At 38.2% G+C, this 21923-nt stretch overlaps 1 pseudogene; it reads left to right on the top strand.

Moving 5' to 3' along the window:
- The first annotated feature begins 4247 nt into the window (after positions 1-4247).
- LOC101125842 (heat shock cognate 71 kDa protein-like) lies at positions 4248-6324 on the top strand (annotated as a pseudogene).
- Positions 6325-21923: the final 15599 nt, after the last annotated feature.

The raw sequence follows: 21923 nt of genomic DNA, 5'->3' as shown, positions 1-21923 counted from the left end.
TGGGGCCCCCAATTCCAGGCCTTGGCTTTGGTTTCTGAAACTCCCCTGGACCACAGGAGACCCCACTGCACTGAAAGGTGAGTCCCAAGCCAGGTAGCATTTACAACAAGCTGACTGAAGAGTCCTTGAGACTTAAGGGAAAATCGGTAGTAGTCTGGCAGTCATCACCGTGGATATGAGGTGGCAGTGGCTACAGGGTGAGGTTCCTGTGCCTTTGGAAAGGGGAGAAAAGAGTGGGAAGGACCGCATCTAGTGGTGTGAGTACCAGCTAAGTTATGGTTCAAAAAAACACCAGGTAGATTTCTAATATTTTTGACCTTAGTCCTTGGCACTCAGATGGCACCACTGGGACCATATAAGGCCTGGGGGAACCTGTCACCCTGAAGGGTAACACATAGGCCCGACTGGCTTTGCCACCTGCTAATTGTAGAGCCCCAAGGCCTAAAGTGAACATAGGCAGTAGACAGGAAGTGGTTACAACAAGCCTTGGGCAAGAACCAGTGATGTTCTGACCCAGCACAGTCATAGCGGTGGTGGCCACAGGGCTGCCTGTGTCACTCCACCTCTGGCTCCAGGTGGTTCACAGCAGATAGAGAGATCTCATTTGTTTGGGAGAAAGAAAGGGAAGAAAGCAAGAGTCTCTGCCTGGTAATTCAGAGGATTCTTCTGGATCTTGTCCAAGACCATCAAGGCGGTACCTCTATGAGTCTGCAAGAATCACAGTGTTACTGGGTTTGGGGTGCTGCCAAATTCAGATAGAATTTACATCACAACATGCAAGTCATTTCAAATATCTGAAAAGCCTCCCCACTAAGGGTGGGTACAAACAAGTTGCGACTGAGAAGACTAAAAGAAATACCTAACTCTTCACTGCACAGAGACAGAGGAATATCTACAACTATCAAGACAATTCAGGAAACCATGACCTTACCAAATGAGGTACATAAGGCACCAGGGACCAATCCTGGAGAAACAAGAGATATGTGACCTTTCAGATAGAGAATTCAAAATAACTGTGTTGAGAAAATTCAAAGAAATTCAAGAAAACACACAGAAGGAATTCAGAATTCTGTCACTCAAATTTAACAAAGCATCAAAATAATTCAGAAGAATCAAGAAGAAATACTGAAGAAATGGAAGTAGCATAATTAAGAATGCATTATAGTCTTTTAATAGCAGAATTGATCAGGCAGAGGAAAGAATTAGTGGGAATGAAAATAGGCTATCTGAAACTACACAGGTAGAGGAGACAAAAGAAAAAAGAATAAAAAACAATGAGCACATCTACAGGATCTAGAAAATAGCCTCAAAATATAAATTAAAGAGTTATTGGCCTAAAAGATGAGGTAGAGAAAGACATAGTGGTAGAAAATTTATACAATGGGATAATAACAGAGAACATCCCAAACCTAGAGAAAGATATCAATATCCAAGTACAAGAAGGTTATAAAACACAAAGCAGATTTAACCCAAAGAAGACTACCCCTAGATATTTAATAATTAAACACCCAAAGGTCAAGAATTTTAAAAGGATCCTAAAATTGGCAAGAGAAAAGAAACAACATACAATTGAGCTCCAAAACGTCTGGCAACAGACTTTTCAGTGGAAACCTTTTAGGTCAGGAGAGAGTGGCATGACATATTTCAAATGCTAAAGAAAAAAAAATTTGCCCTAGAATAGTATATACAGCAAAATTATCATTCAAATATGAAAGAGAAATAAATACTTTCCAAAACAAACAAAAGGTGACAGATTTCATCAACATCAGACCTGTCCTACAAGAAATGTAAAAGGGAGTACTTCAATCAGAAAGAGAGGAAAATTAATGAGCAATAAGAAATCATCTGAAAGTATAAAACTCACTGGCAATAGTAAGTGTACAGAAAAACACAAAATATTATAACACTGTAACTACGGTGTGTAAACTACTCTCATCTTATGTAGAAAGACTAAACAATAAACCATGGCAGGAGAATCACTTGAACCCGGGAGGCAGAGGTTGCAGTGAGCTGAGGTCGTACCACTGCACTCCAGCCTGGGCGACAGAGTGAGACTCCGTTTCAAATAATAATAATAATAATAATAATAATAATAATAACCACAAAAAAACTTTAAAGACATACAGCAATAAGATATAAATGAAAACTACAAAAAGTTAAAAAGTATGGGAATGAAGTTACGATGTAGAGCCTTTATCAGTTTTCTTTTTGCTTGTTTCCTTGTTTATGCAGTGTTAAGTTTTCATTAGCTTAAAATAATGGGTTATAAGATTGTGTTTGCAAGCCGCATCGTAACCTCAAACCAAAAAATATACAACACACACAAAGTTAAAAGCATGAAACTAATTTATATCACCAGAGAAAATCACTTTCACTAAAAGGAAGACAGGAAGAAAAGAAAGGAGAAAGAGAAGACCACAAAACAACCAGAAAACAACAAAATGGCAAAAGTAAGTCTTGACTAATCAATAATAACATTGAATGTAACAAGAATAAACACTAAAATCAAAAGACATAGAGTGATGGAATGGATTAAAAACAAAACCAATCAATCTGTTCCCTACAAGAAACACAATTCACCTATAAAGACACACATAGCATAAAAATAAAGAGATGCAAAAAGATATTCCATGCCAATGAAAATAAACAAAGAGTAGGAGTTGTTACACTTATATCAGAAAAATTAGATTTCAAGATAAAACCTGTTTAAAAAGCCAAAAAGGTCACTATATAATGATAAAGATGTCAATTCAGTGAAAGGATATAACAATTTTAAATATATATGCACCCAACCCTGGAGCACGCAGATATATAAAGAAAATATTATTAGAGCTAATGAGAGAGACAGACCCCAATACAATAATAGCTGCATAATTCAACACCCCATTTTCAACACTGGACAGATCGCCCAGACAAAAAATCAACTAAGAAAAATCGGACTTAATCTGCATTATAGACCAAATGGACCTAATAGATATGTAAGGAACTTTTGATCCAACAGCTGCAGAATACACATTCTTTTCCTCAGCACATGGATCATTCTCAAGTAGACAACACGTTAGGTCACAAAATTTGTCTTGAAACATTAAAAAAATGGAAAAAATATGAAGCATCTTCTCTGATCAGAATGAAATAAAACTAGAAATCAATAACAAGAGGAATCTTAGAAACTATAAAAATACATGGAAAGTAAATGATATGCTCCTGAATGACCAGGGTGTCAATGAAGAAATTATGAAAAAAAATTAAAAATTTCTTGAAAACAATGATGATGGAAACGCAACAGACCAAAAGCTATGGGATACAACAAAAGCAGGACTCAGAGGGAAGTTTATAGCTATAATTGCTTACATCAAAAAAGAAAAAAACCTTTAAATAAACAACCTAATGGTCTATCTTAAAGAACAAGGACAGCAAGAGTGAACCAAACCCAAAACCAGTAGAAGAAAAGAAATATTAAAGATTAGAGCAAAAATATATGAAATTTTAAAGAAGAAAACAATACAAAAGGACAATGACACAGAATTTGCTTTTTTGGAAAGTTAAACAAAATTGATAAATCTTTAGGTAGACTAAGAAAAGAGAGAAGACCCAAATAAATAGAATCAGAGATAAAACAAGGAGACATTACAACTGATACCACAGACATTCAAAGGATCACTAATGGCTCCTATAAGTAAGTATATGCCAAAAAATTGGAAAATCTAGAGGAAATGGAAACATTTCTAGACAGATACAACCTACCAAGACTGAATCATGAAGAAATTTAAAACCCGAGCAGACCAATAACAAGTAACAAGATCATAGTCACAATAAAAAGACTCCCAGTAAAGAAAAGTCTGGAACTCAAGAGCTTTACTGCTGAATTCTACCAAACATTTAAAGAAGAACTAATACCAATCCTACTCAAACTATTCTGAAATATAGAGGAAAGGAATACTTCCAAACTCATTCTACGAGGCCAGTATTACCCTGATAACAAGCTACATCAAAAAGAAAACACACACGCACATCAGCCAGTATCTCTGATGAGACTGAAAGCAAAAAAATGAATAAAGCATAAAGTTGGTTCTTAGAAAAAATAAAGAAAATGTATAGCCCAGTAACTAGATTAACCTAGAAAAGAAGAGAGAAGATTCAAATAAGTTCAATTAGAAATGAAACTGTAGCTCATTGAGCTTGCCTGCAGCTCTCAGGGTTCCCGTGACTTTCTTCATCGTTGGAGCCAGGCCTACATGCCAGCAACCATGTCGAAGTGACCTGCAGTTGGTATTGATCTTGGCACCACATACTCTTGTGTGGGTGTTTTCCATCAGGGAAAAGTAGAGATAATTGCCAATGATCAGGGAAACTGAACCATTCCAGGCTATGTCACCTTTACGGACACTGAACGATTGATCAGTGATGCCTCAAAGAATCAAGTTGCAATGAACCCCACCAACGCGGTTTTTGATGCCAAACATCTGTTTGGACACAGATTTGATGATGCTGTTGTCCAGTCTGATATGAAGCATTGGCCCTTCATGGTGGTGAATGACGCTGGCAGGCCTAAGGTCCAAGTAGAATACAAGGGAGAGACCAAAAGCTTCTATCCAGGGGATGTGTCCTCTATGGTTCTGACAAAGATGAAGGAAATTGCAGAAGCCTACCTTGGGAAGACTGTTACCAATGCTGTGGTCACAGTGCCGGCTTACTTTAATGACTCAGTGTCAGGCTAACAAAGATGCTGGAACTATTGCTGGTCTCAATGTACTTAGAATTATTAATGAGCCAACTGCTGCTGCTATTGCTTACAGCTTAGACAAAAAGGTTAGAGCAGAAAGAAACATGCTGATCTTTGACCTGGGAAGTGGCACTTTTGATGTGTCAGTCCTCACTATTGAGGATGGAATCTTTGAGGCCAAATCTACAGCCAGAGACACCCACTTGGTGGAGAAGATTTTGACAACCGAATGGTCAACCATTTTATTGCTGAGTACAAGCGCAAGCATAAGAAGGACATCAGTGAGAACAAGAGAGCTGTAAAACGCCTCCGTACTGCTTGTGAACATGCTAAGAGTACTGTCTCTTCCAGCACCCATGCCAGTACTGAGATCGATTCTCTCTCTGAAGGAATCGACATCTATACCTCCAATACCTGTGCCTCATTTGAAGAATTGAATGCTGACCTGTTCCTTAGCACCCTGGACCCGGTAGAGAAAGCCCTTCGAGACGCCAAACTAGACAAGTCACAGATTTGTGATATTGCCCTGGTTGGTGGTTCTACTCATATCCCCAAGATTCAGAAGCTTCTCCAAGACTTCTTCCATGGAAAATAACTGAATAAGAGCATCAACCCTGATGAAGCTGTTGCTTATGGTGCAGCTGTCCAAGCAGCCATCCTGTCTGGAGACAAGTCTGAAAATGTTCAAGATTTGCTGCTCTTGGATGTCACTCCTCTTTCCTTTGGTATTGAAACTGCTGGTAGAGTCATAACTGACCTCATCAAACATAATACTACCATTCCTACCAAGCAGACACAGACCTTCACTACCTATTCTGACAACCAGCCTGGTGTGCTTATTCAGCTTTATGAAGGGGAGCATACCATGACCAAGGATGACAACCTGCTTGACAAGTTTGAACTCACAGGCATACCTCCTGCACCCCGAGGTGTTCCTCAGATTGAAGTCACTTTTGACACTAATGCCAATGGCATCCTCAATGTTTCTGCTGTGGACAAGAGTACAAGAAAAAAGAACAAGATTACTATCACTAATGACAAGGGCCATTTGAGCAAGGAAGACATTGAATATATGGTCCAGGAAGCTGAGAAGTACAAAGCTGAAGATCAGAAGCAGAAGGACAAAGTGTCATCCAAGAACTCACTTGATTCCTGTGAATTCAACATAGAAGCAACTCTCAAAGATGAGAAACTTCCAGGCAAGATTAACGATGAGGACAAACACAAGATTCTGCACAAGTATAATGAAATTATCAACTGGCTCCATAAGAATCAGACTGCCGAGAAGGAAGAATTTGAACATCAGCAGAAAGAGCTGAAGAAAGTCTGCAACCCCATCATTACCAAGCTGTACCAGAGTGCAGGAGGCATGCCAGGAGGAATGCCTGGGGGATTCCCTGGTGGTGGAGCTCCTCCCTCTGGTGGTGCTTCCTCAGGGCCCACCATTGAAGAGGTTGATTAAGCCAACCCAAGTATAGATGTAGCATTGTTCCACACATTTAAAACATTGAAGGACCTAAATTTGTAGCAAATTCTGTGGCAGTTTTTAAAAGTTCAGCTGCTATAGTAAGTTACTGGGCATTCCTAATGCTTGAATATGGAACATATGCACAGGGGAAGGATATAACATTGCACTTTATAAACACTATTGTACATGGAAAAATGCAATGTCTTAAATAAAACTATTTAAAATTGGCAAAAAAAGAAATGAAATGGTAAACTTTAAACTTTACAACTGACTCCACAGAAATACAAAGGATCATTCAAGACTATTATGAAAACCTCTATGCACATAAACCAGAAAATCTAGAAGAAATGAATAAACTCCTGGAAATATACAATCCGCCAAGCTTTGATCAAGAAGAAATAGAAATTCTGAACAGATCAATAGCAACCAGTAAAATTTAATCAGTAATTTAAAAAAAAAAAAACCACTGCCAAGAACAGCAACAACAATGAAAGCCCAGGTGGACCACAAGGATTCACAGCTGAATTCTATAAGACATTCAAAGAAGAATTGATACCAATCCTACTGAAACTATTTCAAAAGACTTAGAAGGAGGGAATCCTCCCTAACTCATTCTATGAAGCCAGTATCACACTGATACCAAAACCAAGAAAGGACACAACAACAACAATAAAACTACAGGCCAATATCTGAAAAATGTAGATGCAAAAAATCCTCAACAAAATACTAGCAACCCAAATCCAACAGCACATCCAAAAGATAATTCACCATGATCAAGTGTGTTTCATCCCAGATACGAAGTGATGGATCAACATATGCAAGTCAATAAATGTGTTTCACCACATAAACAGAATTAAATACAAAAACCATATGATTATCTCAATAGGCACAGAAAAAAGAATTCAATAAAATCCACCATCTCTTTATGTTTAACAACCCTTAACAAATAAGCATAGAAGGAACATACATCAAAATAATGGCAGCCATATATGACATACCCACAGCCAACATCATACTGAATGGGGAAAAGTTGAAAATTCTCACTAAGAACTAGAACAAGACAAGGACGTCCACTTTAACCACTTCTATTCAACATCGTACAGGAAGTCATAGAGCAATCAGGCAAGACACAGAAACAAAGGGCATTCAAATATGAAAAGAGGAAGCCAAACTAATGCTGTTTGCCCATGATATGATCATATACCTAGAAAACCCTAAAGGCTCCCCGAAAAGACTCCTAGGTATGATAAGTGAAGTAAGTAAAGTCTCAATTCAGTATAGTACAAAATCAATGTGCACAAATCAGTAGCACTGCTATACAACAGTGACCAAACTGAGAATCAAATCAAGAACTCAATCCCATTTACAGTAGCTACAAAAAATATAATAACTAGGAATATATTTAAGCAAGGAGGTAAAAGATCTCTACAAGGAGAACTAAAAAACATTGCAGAAAGAAATCACAGATGACACAAATGGAAATAGATCCCATGCTTATGGATTGGAAGAATCGATATCGTAAAAATGACCATACTGTCAAAGCAATCTACAGATTCAATGCAATTCCTATCAAAATACCAACTTCATTTTTCACAGAACTAGAAAAAACAGTCCTAAGATTCATAATGGAACTAAAAAAGACCCCAAATATCCAAAGCAATCATAATCAAAATGAACAAATCTGGAGGCATTATCTTCCTCAACTTCAAATCATATAATACTACAAGGCTATAGTAACCAAAACAGCATGGTACTGGTACAAAAGTAGATACATAGACTAATGGAACATAACAGAGAGCCCAGGAATAAATTCGTACATTTACAACCAACTGATCTTTGACAAAGCATACAAAAACATAAACTGGGAAAAGAACACCATATTCAATAAATGGTGCTAGGAAAATTGAAGAGCCACACGTAGAAGAATAAAACTGGATCCCTATCTCATCTTATACAAAAATTTAATGCCGATGGACTAAAGACTTAAATCTAAGGCCCGAAATCACAAATATTCTGAGGAAAACTTAGGGAAAAAACCCTTCTGGACATTGGCATAGGCAAAGAATTTATGATTAAGACCCCAAAAGCAAATGCAACAAAAACAGAAATAAATAAATGGAAACTAATTAAATTAAAAAGCTTCCACACAGCAAAAGAAATAATCATCAAAGTAAACCTACAACTCACAGCATATGAGAAAATATTTGGAAATTATACATCTGACAAAGAACTAATGTCCAGAATCTGCAAGGAACTCAAGTAAATCAGCAAAAAACCCACAAATAATCCCATCAAAAAGTGGGCAAATAACATGAATAGACAGTTTTTCAAAAGAAGATATACAAAGGGCCAAGAAACATATAAAAATCACCCAACACCTCTAACAGTCAGGGAAATGCAAATTAAAACCACAATAAGATATCACCTTACGCGAGCCAGAATGGCCATTATTAAAAGGTCAAAGAGCAATGGGTGTTGTCATGGACATAATGAAAAGGGAATGCTTATACACTGCTGGTGGGAATGTATATTTGTACTACCTCTATGGAAAACAGTATGGAGATTTCTCAAAGAATTAAAAGTAGATCTACCATTCAATCTTTTCCCAAAGGAAAAGAAGTCACTATATCAAAAAAAACTCTTATACGTGTATATTTATTACAGCACAATTCACAATTGCAAAGATATGTAGTCAACCTCAGTGCCCATCAACCAATTAGTGAATAAAGAAAATGTGGTGCATATATATATATATATATATATATGTGTGTGTGTGTGTGTACACACACACATATACACCATGGAATACTAGTCACTCATGATAAAGAATGAAATAATGTCTTTTACAGCAACTTGGATGGAACTGGAGGCCATCATTCTAAGTGAAGTAACTCAATAATCGAAAACCAAATACCACATGTTCTTACTTATAAGTGGGACCTAAGCTACAGATATGCAAAGGCATACAGACTGGTATTAATGCACATTGGAGACTCAGAAGGGGAAATGTAGGAGGTGGAGGAAGGACAAAAAACTACTTATTGGGTACAATGTACAGAACTGAATTGATGGGTACATTAAAATCCCATTCTTCACCGCTGTACAATTCATCTGTGTAACCAAACACCACTTATACCTCTAAAGTTGTTGAAATTAAAATATAAAATAAAATAATTTCAAATAGTCATATGCAGCTAGTGACTACCTGATGGGATAGCCATAGTTAATCAGTAATAAATGAAAAGCCTTATCTTATTAATGTGGTTGCCTTGGATTCCACTTTGTCTATAATATTATGCTTTTTTTCTGCTTCAAATTGCTGATATATTTAGATATATTTACCTATCTCTCCATCTCTCTACATATATATATAAACTAAGTAAATACAGTATATTCATACATGTATATATACTCAGTATATATTCATACATATATGCTCAGTATATATTCATGCACGTATACATACTCAGTATATATTCAAGCACGTATACATACTCAGTATATATTCACGCACGTATACATACTCAGTATATATTCACGCACGTATATATACTCAGTATATATTCACGCACGTATATATACTCAGTATATATTCACGCACGTATATATACTCAGTATATATTCACGCATGTATATATACTCAGTATATATTCACGCATGTATACTCAGCATATATTCACACATGTATATATATACTGAGTATATATTCATGCGTGTATATATACTCAGTATATATACACGCGTGTATATATACTCAGTATATATACACGCGTGTATATATACTCAGTATATATACATACGTGTATATATACATATATAGTTTATATATACAATTTGTGTATATATAGTTTTTCTGCTTTTCACCTTTAACAGTCACTTTTAGATATGTCTTTTATAAACCACAGAAACTACAATTGAACCTTGTTTTCTAATTCAATCTGAGAATCTTTGTCTTATAATAGGAATGTTTAACCCACACACGTTTACTGGCATTTATTGGTCTTTCTTCAATTGTTGTATTTGCATTATGCTTTCTTCCTAATTTTTAATGTGTGTTTTTTTTTTTGCTAGAGTCATTTGTAAAGTATACTTTCTAGTTTTAATTCTGTAAGAGGTTACCCCAAAATTTAAAATAAATGAATTTATATTTCTCCTTGAAACTCTCTCTCTCATATCTCCTCTACTTTCCTACCCCACCCCTCTATCTCCCAGGTAATGGTGGCATAGTATGAGATTTCAGTCCGGTTTTTGTATATTTAAAATTATGTTGTCTACCCTTTCAAGAATTAATACATCCATTCTGTTTTGTAACCTTATCTATACTATTTAGACTAATTCTACATTCAAATAGATTCAATGCACACATAATTCTTTTTATAACGTAGTCTATATTCTTAAGGTCTTTACTTTTTATTGTTTACAAGATGCTTTGAGAATTTATTTTGCATCTCCCCACCTCATTTCCCAAGGGTTCTATAGAGGGTATATTCTCTGAGCTCTTGCGTTTCTGAAAATATGTTTATGTTGCACTGTCAGGGTAGAGAACTCCTTGGTCAAAACATTTTCCCATCAAAAATGTAAATGTTCCACTATTTGTCTTCTGACATTTAACACTATGGAAAATTCTAGGGATATCCCATTTTTTTCTTTAGAGGTACCCAGTTTTTGGTTTTTGTTGTCTCTTTCTTTGACTAGATACTTATAGAAGTTTTTTCTTTATCCTTGAAATTCAGAACATTCATCAGGATTATATAGATATCAGTTATATCTTACTAGTTTCACTGGTACCTTTTGATCTGCAGATTCAGCTGTTTCTTAATTTTATAGATGTTTTCTTCTATTATTGCTTCTATTGCATTTATTCTTGTCTTTCAGATATATAGATAAGCCATATTGAGATAGTGTGTCATTGTCTGAGATAACGCCTCTTTGTCCTACCTCCAAGACGATTAAGGAGCGCGGACACAAAAGTGAGCTTAGAGCGAAAGCTTAATAAGTGAAAGAAGAAAGCTCTCTGTCAGTAGAGAAGAGAGTCCTGAACAGGAATACTCACTGTGGGGCCCATTCTGGGGATTTTATGGACCGGAAAAGAGAAGAAATGTGCTTAGTCTGTGGGCTGTCTTGGCGAACCCGTGACTCAGCCTGGCCCGGGACTTTGGCAGGGGACCAATCAGAAGCCAAAATGATGATTCACAGATGCTGCTTAGCTTGCCCCAGGGCCTATCACAAGCTGACGTGAAAGTTTGGCCCGGGACCTTGGCCTGGAACCAATCCGGAGCTGAGGTGATGATTCATAGAAGCCGGACTTAACAGTTTTTTTTGGTTTTTGTTTCTGTTTTTGTTTTGTTTTGAAACGGTGTCTCACTCTGCTGCCCAGGCTGGAGTGCAGTGGCGCAATCTTGGCTCACTGCAACCTCTGCCTACTGGGTTCAAGTGATTCTCCTGCCTCAGCCTCCTGAGCAGCTGGGACTACAGGCACGCGCCACCACGCCCAGCTAATTTTTGTATATTTTTTAGTAGAGATGGAGTTTCACCATATTGGCCAGGCTGGTCTCGAACTCCTGACCTTGTGATCTGCCCACCTCGGCCTCCCACAGGGCTGGGATTACAGGCGTGAGCCACCGCGCCCAGCCCGGACTTATAGTTCTAATAAAGGAAAGTAGAGTGCCCACCTAAACCCACCAGAGCCCACCGTGCCCATGCCCACAAAAGGAGAAGAAACTTTTCCTGGGAACCTGCTGACTATACAAAGGACCTTTGTCCTGGCATTTGGATGCCAGGCCTTGTTCCCTTATCTGAGTGAGCTGGAGGTTCTGTGTAAGTTTTATCCAAACGGGCAGGAGGTTGTTCTATCTGTGCAGCCATGGGCATGTCTTCAGGCACAACACCCTGTCCTAGTTCCCTTATTGGTGCCTGCAGCTTGAATTATTTTCCCAGGCTGCTTTTTATGTTATGTGGGGATGAGGCACTGACCCATGGGCTGGGGGCTCTTCTGGGACCCTTCCCTTGCTGTCTACCTAAAGCAAGCTAGTTTACTCCTTTCAATATGCTGGTTCTACATTCACTGGCCCGTTATATTTATTATTGATTTTCTTGTTATTTTTATCTCCTTGTTCTTTTCCTCTGCATTCTAGGAGAGCTTTGGGTTGCATCAAAAATTTCTGATTTTATTTCTGCATTCTCAAAACTGATCATACTGCTGCTGATTTATTTTTTACATGCTAGTATCATTTTTTTGTTCCAAGTTGACTTTTTGACATACAAAACAGCAATTTAATATGGTTTAAACTGAAAAATAAAAAAGAATAATTACTGCAGTATCTATGGTGATTGCGACAAGCTAGAAATTCAGTAAATGCCCATTAATATGGAAATGATTGAATAAACTGTGATACGTTCATATCATGAGCTATTATGCTACCACTAAGAGAACAACTGTGGAATTTACGCAAATTCCACTAGGTACTGATTAAAAGATACAGAAAAAATGTATTATATAATAATCACATTTTAAAATAACGTCCAAACAAAAGCCATGTGTGTGTGTGTGTGTGTGTGTGTGTGTGTGTGTGTGTGTGTGTGTGTGTGTGTGTGTTTGAAACAGATGAAGGGACTTTAGAAAAATGTACAGAAGGATATGCACCAGGTTATTAACTCTGGTTACCTTGGGGAAGTATAAATTAGAAGGAAGAAAAGAAGAGGGGAGGACAACTTCCCCCAAAATTGTCCTTAACAATAGAGCAAGCATTAGACAATGATGCCATTTGTGAAAAGTTACCTAGGTATATATGTATACACAAAATAAGCCACACAAAATAAGCCATCCTAAAAGTGGCTATCTCAGGGTAGTGAGATTTTGGATACTTCTAACTTTCTTCTTCTTCCCCCATCCCAACACATACCCATGTACATACACACACAAAAAAATACCCATAAATATCACACTCACACCGCGAAACCCACATAGCGTAGGCTAGTTTCTGGCTCAGTAATCTAGAGCATAAAGGTAATGGAGAGGAAGTCAGAACCATAAGCAATGCTGGCACGGGAACTTTGTCTTCATTTCCTCTATTTATTTTCTGTGCCCATGGCCAGACTCAGACCAGCCCCCTTCAGTATAATGGTTTCTACATCATAGTGTCCTGCTACCTTCCTTTCTAGCCCTGGCTCTTCCAAGTTAGGAAGAGTCTGTTAGCTCCAGGATTTCTTCTATTTTTTGTTAGGCTGAAAACTTTTGAGTGGGGAGTTGTAAGACATCACCCAATTTTTATTTTTGTTTCCAAGTTTGGTCTTGTCTGCCCTCTATGTTGACAATTCTTTCCTTCTTTACATTCCAAGCTAAGACAAGTTTTCTATACTTTTTTAAAAATTCCATGGTCCTTTTGGAATATCCCTATTTCTTAAAGTCAGTCTCTTTTACTTACTTCTGAGCTCCATTTATGTAGAGTTCACCTTACCTATTTAGAATCCTAAGCTTTATTTTGCCTTTCTAAGCAGTAATTATGATAATTATTGCTACAAAGATGTTGAATACTGCATTTCACAGGACCTGGAATAATCAACCAATCTCAATGCTTTCAAATTGACATGGCCCTTGAACCATATTTGAACTAGTAACAAAGCTTTAAAAGCCTCTACTCATCTTTAACACAGGCCCTCTGAGCCCTCAGCATCACATCCTCCGGCCCCATCAATGTTTTATGGAATCTAAATTAAAGGCTGTTTTCAAACTCTTAATTGTAAAGCATTACTTTCAATTTTTATAATGACCAAGACTAAATTTAGCTTCTTGGCATTGCTTAGATTGTTCCTAGTCAGAGAGAGACGAGGGCTGCTTAAACCTATAATCTTAGTTTCAATCCACACTCTATAATTTTCAGAGATGACAGTTCTGACAGGAAAATGCCTGGGAAGACACCAACCTCTGGGTCTCACAACTCTAAAAAACAGAACTTGCTGACAGATTTTGACAAAAGGACCCCAGCGAGTACACACTAGGGTAAGATTTCATATGAATAGGACACCATCCTGTTTGCCCTCAGACTTTTCAAATGTGGTCTTCTATGCACTATCTAACCCGCACCTTTCACCTCATTGGCATTGGTCCCCCTGTCACAGAACACGAGCAGGCAAAGAAACACTGTATACAAATTCAACTGCACCTGCGCAGTAGAGATCTGTTGTGTAGTGGGGTCTAACATGAGACTATAGCGCAAAACTTTCTGCAAGTGAGCCAAACAGACCCTAGCTTGTATGAGTTAAAATCATTTCAAGGCAAACTGGTCATCACAAGGTACTGGCAGTCCTGACCAATTCATGATTCAGCACAGGTAGCAGCTACATTGAATGAACAAAGAGTTAAGATTAACCATGTTACAAAGAAAGAGAATGAATAGTTACATCCTAAAAACCCTCTCCTTGCACTCCCAAATAAAAATCTGTCCCTCACAGATCTACCAGGAGTCTTTAAATTCCCACCATAGGGATTACTCTTTTAGTTTAAAGTTATTAACTATCTTTGTTAAAATATAACTGGAAGATGCAGAAAAAGTAATTCCAGCCATTATTAAAAGCCTTAGGGCCCTAGAGGCATTTGTTTGCTATATTAGGCAGTTTCCCAGAAAAAAACTAATACTACTACATGTTTGTAAACTGACTATAACCTATATGTTGTTCCTTTCTATGTTCATACCACAAAAATGACATATGTAAGAAGGACATATTATTGTCCTTGTTATTTGGTAAGAAAATTGAGACTTAAAGAGGTAAGATGACCATTCAGCCAACAACTGACGTCTGCACTAAGAGTGGTTCAAAAGAGAAAAATATTGATAGAAGAGAAGGGATCTGGAAAGACCCTGATCACTCAGAAGAAGGCTAGGGTGGGGCCCCATGGTAGGGACACTAAACAACCCAAAACCACTGAGTATCTGCTCAGTAAAGAGTAAAAAGGGTGTGCAAGCAAAGAAGACAAACTTGTCCTACTCCACAGCCTTGCAGAAGTTTGGTTCTGTCAGTTTCCCTTAAGAGTATGCATATCACCCTTTGAGTATCTTTCTAAAACATGTCATGCCATAATTTTGGGTCTGCCAGTGTCTAAAAATAAAATAAAGTAACATAAATATATCAAGAATTAAACAACCTGGGTTCTGGTTCTAGCTCCACTAACTACTAGCTCCATAACCCTTCACATATTTTTCTATCTCTTTGAAGACTGACAAAAGAAGAATAGCCATAAATAATTCAATAGATCACAGGACTTAGGACAAGAAGTTTGAGGTTTCTTCATCATTCTCAGCAAACTATCACAAGGACAGAAAACCAAACACAACATGTTATCACTCATAGGTGGGAACTGAACAATGAGATCACTTGGACACGGGGCGGGGAACATCACACACTGGGGCCTGTCGGGGGGTAGGGGGCTGGGGAAGGGATAGCATCAGGAGAAATACCTAATGTAAACGATGAGTTGATGGGTGCAGCAAACCAACATGGCACATGTATACCTATGTATCAAACCTGCACGTTGTGCACATGTACCCTAGAACTTAAAGTATAATAACAAAAAAAGAATTAAGAGCATTCTGTATCTTAAAAATAAACTCATCTTTCTTGTTAGACTTAAAAAAAAGATTGAGGTTTCTATCAAGATTCAACAAAATCATTCATGATATTCAGTATGTTAATATAGTCTCCAGTAATACAGAGGTGAACATAAACAGGTAAGGCCCCTGTTTATATCAACTAGCATTCTACTGGCAGAGAAGACAGATAATAAACAGAAAACTAATAAGCAAACAATACAAAAGGTATCTGATAGTGCTATGCAGAAAATAGATTTTGAGTCCTGACTGCATAAACCTGGGGCAAGTGAATTGTCTTCTCATCTTTAAAAGAATACTAACAGCTCAGGCTAAGCCTGCTGTGTGGTTTTGCTGTAAGGATCAAAGAATGGATTGCAAAGCTTATTGTAAACTTCAAAGTGTTTACATAATCTTTATCAGAGAGGGAGGAAAATCTTCTATTTCACTACTGTGAGCAAGCAAAGAAACTGAGCATGCTATAGATTCTGTTCTTTCCAAAGACAAGGTTTAAAAGAATATATTCAATAACATCATCTAAAAGGAGACCAATCAATACAGTCCAAAATGTTCTCCTCAGTGGGTAACTTGAATTGAGAGTTAGAAGGAAATGAATTGAGACTCAAGCTAAATCAGAGAAATTTTCTATTTCACATATTTGGTTTTATTGCTGGAATTAGTAGGACATGCAAAAGCTAAAATTGAGACAATAATAGTAAGTGGCCTAAAAGCCTCCAACTACAATAAAGACCAAAGCTCCCTTGATTTATTTAAATCAAATCCATGTCATGCACTGAAACGGGGTGCTTCTTACCTGGATTAGTCCGTTTTCATGCTGCTGATAAAGACATACCGGAGACTGGGAAGAAAAAGAGGTTTAATTGTATTTACAGTTCCCCATAGCTTGGGAGGACCTCAGAATCATGGCGGGAGGCGAAAGGCACTTCTCAGATGGTGGTAGCAAGAGAAAAATGACGAAGACGCAAAAGCGGAAACCCCGGATAAAACCATCAGATCTCGTGAGACTTATTCACTACCACGAGAACAGTATGGGGGAAACGCCCCCATGATTCAAATTATCTCCCACCGGGTCCCTCCCACAACATGTGGGAATTAGGGGAGTACAATTTAAGGTGAGATCTGGGTGGGGACAGAGTCAAACCATATCACTATCCCTGACCAAAGCAGAGAACTGAGCCCAGAGTAAGAGAAGACACTGACAAAAGAGTCTGGATATATAGAGGAAGGTTAACATCACAGGCACATGCTTTTTAAGAAAAGTTTAAACTCATAGCTGAGTGCTAGGGGCCAACTGGGGAAAGGGAAAACAAAACCGAACTAAAAAAAAAAATGCCGGGTGCGGTGGCTCATGCCTGTAATCCCAACACTTTGGGAGGCCGATGCGGGCGGACTGCGAGGTCAGGAGATCGAAACCATCCTGGCTAACACGGTGAAACCCCGTCTCTACTAAAAATAAAAAATAAAAAAAATAAAAATTAGCCAGACGTAGTGGCGGGCGCCTGTAGTCCCAGCTACTCCGAACCCGGGAGGTGGAGCTTGCAGTGAGCCAAGATTGAGCCACTGCACTCCAGCCTGGGCGACAGAGCAAGACTCCGTCTCAAAAAGCAACAACAACAACAACAACAACAAAAACTCTTTCAGGCCTGCTTTACAGGGACAATATTGGTAAGCAGCTAAGGAACTTGCCAGAAGACCAAGTATTTACGTCTTCTCACTTCTACAAGTAACCTTCTATAGCAGTGGTTCTCAAATTTGGCTGTCCATTGCAATCACCTGGGATATTTTAGAAGAAGCCAATGCCCACACTCACCCTCAGAGATTCGGATTTAATTATTCTGTGGTGTAGTTTAGGCACTGTTATTCTTTTACACTGCCCAGGGGATTCTATGTGCAGTCAGGTTGAGAATAACTGTATCTACAATTGGTTTTAAATAGCCACCTTAAAGTTTCATTTGAACAGCATTTTTCCTTGCATTCTTTTAGCTCTTGCAATTGATAATAGTATCCAATAGGTCACAAGTGAAGTGATGGAAAAAAGGGGACATTTCATATTTACCCATCAAAAGTCCCTTAATCTCTTTCCTGTGCTCCTCTGTGACTACCCTGCAGTTTCTATCTCTATCAAAACACACATCCCACATGTCATGTATCACTAGGAGCTGCATACGACATATCTCAAACCAAGACCAGGGACTGGGCCTTAGCTGTCCTTGTCTCTTGCCCTATACTTACAGGCATCCCACGGTACTTTCAGGGTCAGTGTTGACTGAAATGTTCCCAGCCCCACTGGACCCAACTGTTACTTTGTAGATGAAACAGTGGGCAAGGAATGAAGGTGGCATGAGAAGGAAAAGATGGAATAAAGAAAGGAAGAGAGCAGGAATAATAAAAGTACAAAAATGGTTGTTTCTCATTCAAAACAGAAGTACAACTACCTGAAAGAAGGAAATTTTAGAGCTGGAAAAGGCTTTAGAAGTCATCTAATCTAGTTTCTCAAAGAATGATCCTTAAGCTGTATGGATCCTTTGAGGTGCTTCTTAATATAAAGATTCCTGGGCTTTACCTAGACTGACTAAATCAAAGGATAAAGAAATGGAAGATGACAAAAAAATCTTGATTTTTAACACACTCTTGCATAGTTCTTATGCACCTTAAAGTTTGAGAATATCTAGTCCAAATTCCCTCATTTTTCAATAAGCATGCTGAATCTCAGGGAAAAGAAAGGGTTTGCTTAAGGTCATCAAACTGATTAGTGGTAGAGATGGGACTTAAATCCAAGTTCTCAGCTCACAGTCTTATACTGTTTCTACTACCCTATGCTGGTGTTGCCTGTGCTGCCAGTGCCAAGAAATATGAACACCTGGGCTCCCTGAAAAAAATGCAACAAGACACATTCTGCTTGTTCCAGAACAAGACCCTATCGAATGTCACATTTCTTCTGATTTCCTATGCCTGTTTTCCAAAATATATTTCTGATTAAAACAGAAAAAACAACAAAGTCTTCCATGCAAAAGCACCAATGACTGATAATATTGTAAAGTGTTTTTTGCAGGTCTATTTACACAGTAAACTAAATTCCCAAAAGCAGCAATACTCCAACCACCCAAGTCATGCCTAAAATGACAGAAATTTGGGCACCAAATGAACCATCAGGGAGATGTTTGGGAAGCAGGAGGTTACCTTTCCTGGGTTCCCTAAACTCCTGATATGGATGAAGCCAGTTCTGGTGAGCAATAATTTTCAAGACAATAAGTTATATTTTTTCTTAGTACTATCTAAGTGCTATTTTTGTTAGTAATATTTTTGTTAGTACTATCTTCTGGAGACTCTAGGGGTCATATAACTAACACCACCTTCAAAAGCAGTGTGGATTGCTCTCTGTTCATCTCAGAAGGAGTTTCTCCATTACCTTTCTTGAAGTGGCCTTCTGGTACTGAGAAGGCATTTCTAATTAAATTTGTAGCTCTTGAACTCGGCTGGCCCATCTAACTGATTACAATTTTATATCAGGCAAGATTGGATGCCTTAGAGCCTTGTTGGCCTGGGAATTTCTAATTGGCATCTGCTGAGAATGACATTCCATTACTTGCTGGAGCATATGTATCAGAATAACCCACATGCATTGACATAAACTGGGAATCAAAGTCTGGCTGTGGCATTTAGATACATTAAAAACATGTAGTGATTAAGATTTTGTTTGGAGACTGTAGCAGAGCATCAGGAAGGTCAGAAGCACAAATCACCCCTACCCAACACCTAAACATCACAGTGAAACACTCCAAGAACCTAGAGAAACACACGACTTTGCAGCAATCCAAAAGATTAAACCAAATGAAGTACAATATTACATAAATCAGTTATGTGATTGTAAAACAGAAATTCCGCCTTTATTTGTTCTGTAACTATATAAACATCACAAAATTTTTGTTAAAATTCAAATGTGAAACAAAGATAATCTATGACAACCATGACAAAATATTATACCCCAAATGTGTTTGGAGGGAGTACAACCTCTTTTCGATGGCAAGTCATCCTTTAGCTGAAAAAGAGGCATTTACTAAGCACTTCCTACATAAAAAAGTAAAAGTCTTGGCCCTTAACCTAGAGTTGTTTTTAAACTACTTTGGAAGACCCAACATACACAAACGAAATTACATGAAAGAAAGCAGTTAGCATAGCAGAAAGGATAATGTGACCTATGGACAAAACTCAACTGTCCCCAACTAGATTATGTGCCTTACCTAAGCCTGAAGGACTGAGCCATTTTCTCTCTCTCCTCCTCCTCTTCTCTCTCTCTCCAATTCTCCCCCTCCCTCTCTCTTGCTCTCCCTCTCTCCTTCTCTAACAAACACACACACACATGCACGCACACACAACCAGCTAAGGGAGCAATCAAAAAAAGCAAAGGTTGATTTTAAAATGCTATTGGAAAAAACTATAATTTGTCACCATGCTCAACTTTCTAAACATTTCCACATTGTTTTTCAGAGGCTATATGGTATATCTTGTGAAATCCTGGGAACATTCCAACACTGGCTTTTATGGTGCCTGAAATTTCTACCATTAATAAAACTTTAAGACAATGATTCTTATCTTATTTGGGGGCAAGTGACATATACCACTGAGTCCATACCACTTCTTTCTTGTGTGAATTCTCTTAAGTCTTCTCCAGTCAAGTTTTTTGCATAACCATTTCACAAAACTGCCTTGGAAATTGTCAGTTCTCATTTTATTTGACTATCAGCAGTATTTACCATTTTCTTCCTCCAACTTGAAATACATTCTTTTCTTCACCTAGACTCCAGGTCAATACACTTTCCTGGATTTACTCCTATCTCACGGACTTCTCTCTCTTACTTTCCCATTTTGACTCTTCCGAACTTCTACATGCTTGAGTGGGCCCTGGGCTCCATTCTGAAATTTCTTCTCTGCTCAAAAACACACTCTTGCTGATCTCATTGACTCTCATGACTTTAAATATCCAATCACTGATGTCTCCGAAATTTATAATTCCAGCCAGTGCACCTCCCCTGAACTCCAGATGTGTATATGGAACTGCTCCCTTAACATTTCCCGTTTGGCTAACAGGCCCCTAAAACCTAATACATCCCAAACCAAACCCCAGCCCTTTCCTCTCAGACCTGTTTCTCTAATCATCTCCCCCACGTCAGTTGCTGGAAACCCTGTTCTGATTGCTCAGGCCAAAAACTTTGGTACCACCTTTGACTCCTATCTTTCTTTCATATCCAACATCCCTTTGGTTAACAAATCCTGATGCCCCTATCTTCAAAATATTTTCAAAATTCTACCACTTCTCAACAACTTTACCACTACCACTCTGGTAAAAGCCACCATCATCTCTTACGTGGATTATTATAACAGCTTCCTAACTCGCCTTCCTGCTTTTGTCATGGCCTTCCATAGTCTGTTCCCAACAGAGCAGCTAGAGATCCTATTAAAATGTAAGTCAGATCATGTCCTTCCTCAGCTCTAAACCCTCCAATGACTTCCTCTCTTACTCATAGTAAGAGCTAAAATCCTGAAATGGCTTGCAAAGAGCCTTCCCTTCCCCCATTGTTACCCCTCTGATCTCATCTCCTACTGGCTCATCCCACTTTATGGTAGCTCGTTGCTCTTCCTTAAGTATGTTGAGCGTGATTCCACCTCAGCATCTTTATACTTTTTGTTTCCTAAACCTGGAAAACTCTTGCCCGTGTATCTACAAAGCTTTTCCTCTCCATTCCTTCAGGTTTTACTCAATTATAACTATCAGTAAGGCCTATCCTGGTGCTATTTAATACAATATCTATGCCTTCAATCCCAGCCTTCAATATGCTTTCTCTCAATTATTTTTGTTCAAATAAATTTACTTTTCTGTTTATTGTCTAGCTCCCACTCCAGAACATAACCTAAATGAGGGCATGAGGGCACTGTCATCTGCTTTGTTCACTGCTATATCCCCAACACCTAGGATTGTTTCTGGAAATTAGGAAGTGTTCAATGCAAATTTGGTGAATGAATAAATAACCTTAGGTAAGTTATATAACCTTTCTGTGCCATAGTTGACCCATTTGTGAAACGGGGATAACACTGCCACCTACCCCAAAGTTGCTGGGAGAATTGAATG

The sequence above is a fragment of the Gorilla gorilla genome, chromosome X (genome assembly GCF_029281585.2).
Source record: "Gorilla gorilla gorilla isolate KB3781 chromosome X, NHGRI_mGorGor1-v2.1_pri, whole genome shotgun sequence".
Classification (NCBI taxonomy): Eukaryota; Metazoa; Chordata; class Mammalia; order Primates; family Hominidae; genus Gorilla; species Gorilla gorilla.
Note: the sequence above shows the minus strand (reverse complement) of the source record. Positions and strands in the feature narration are given on the sequence as shown.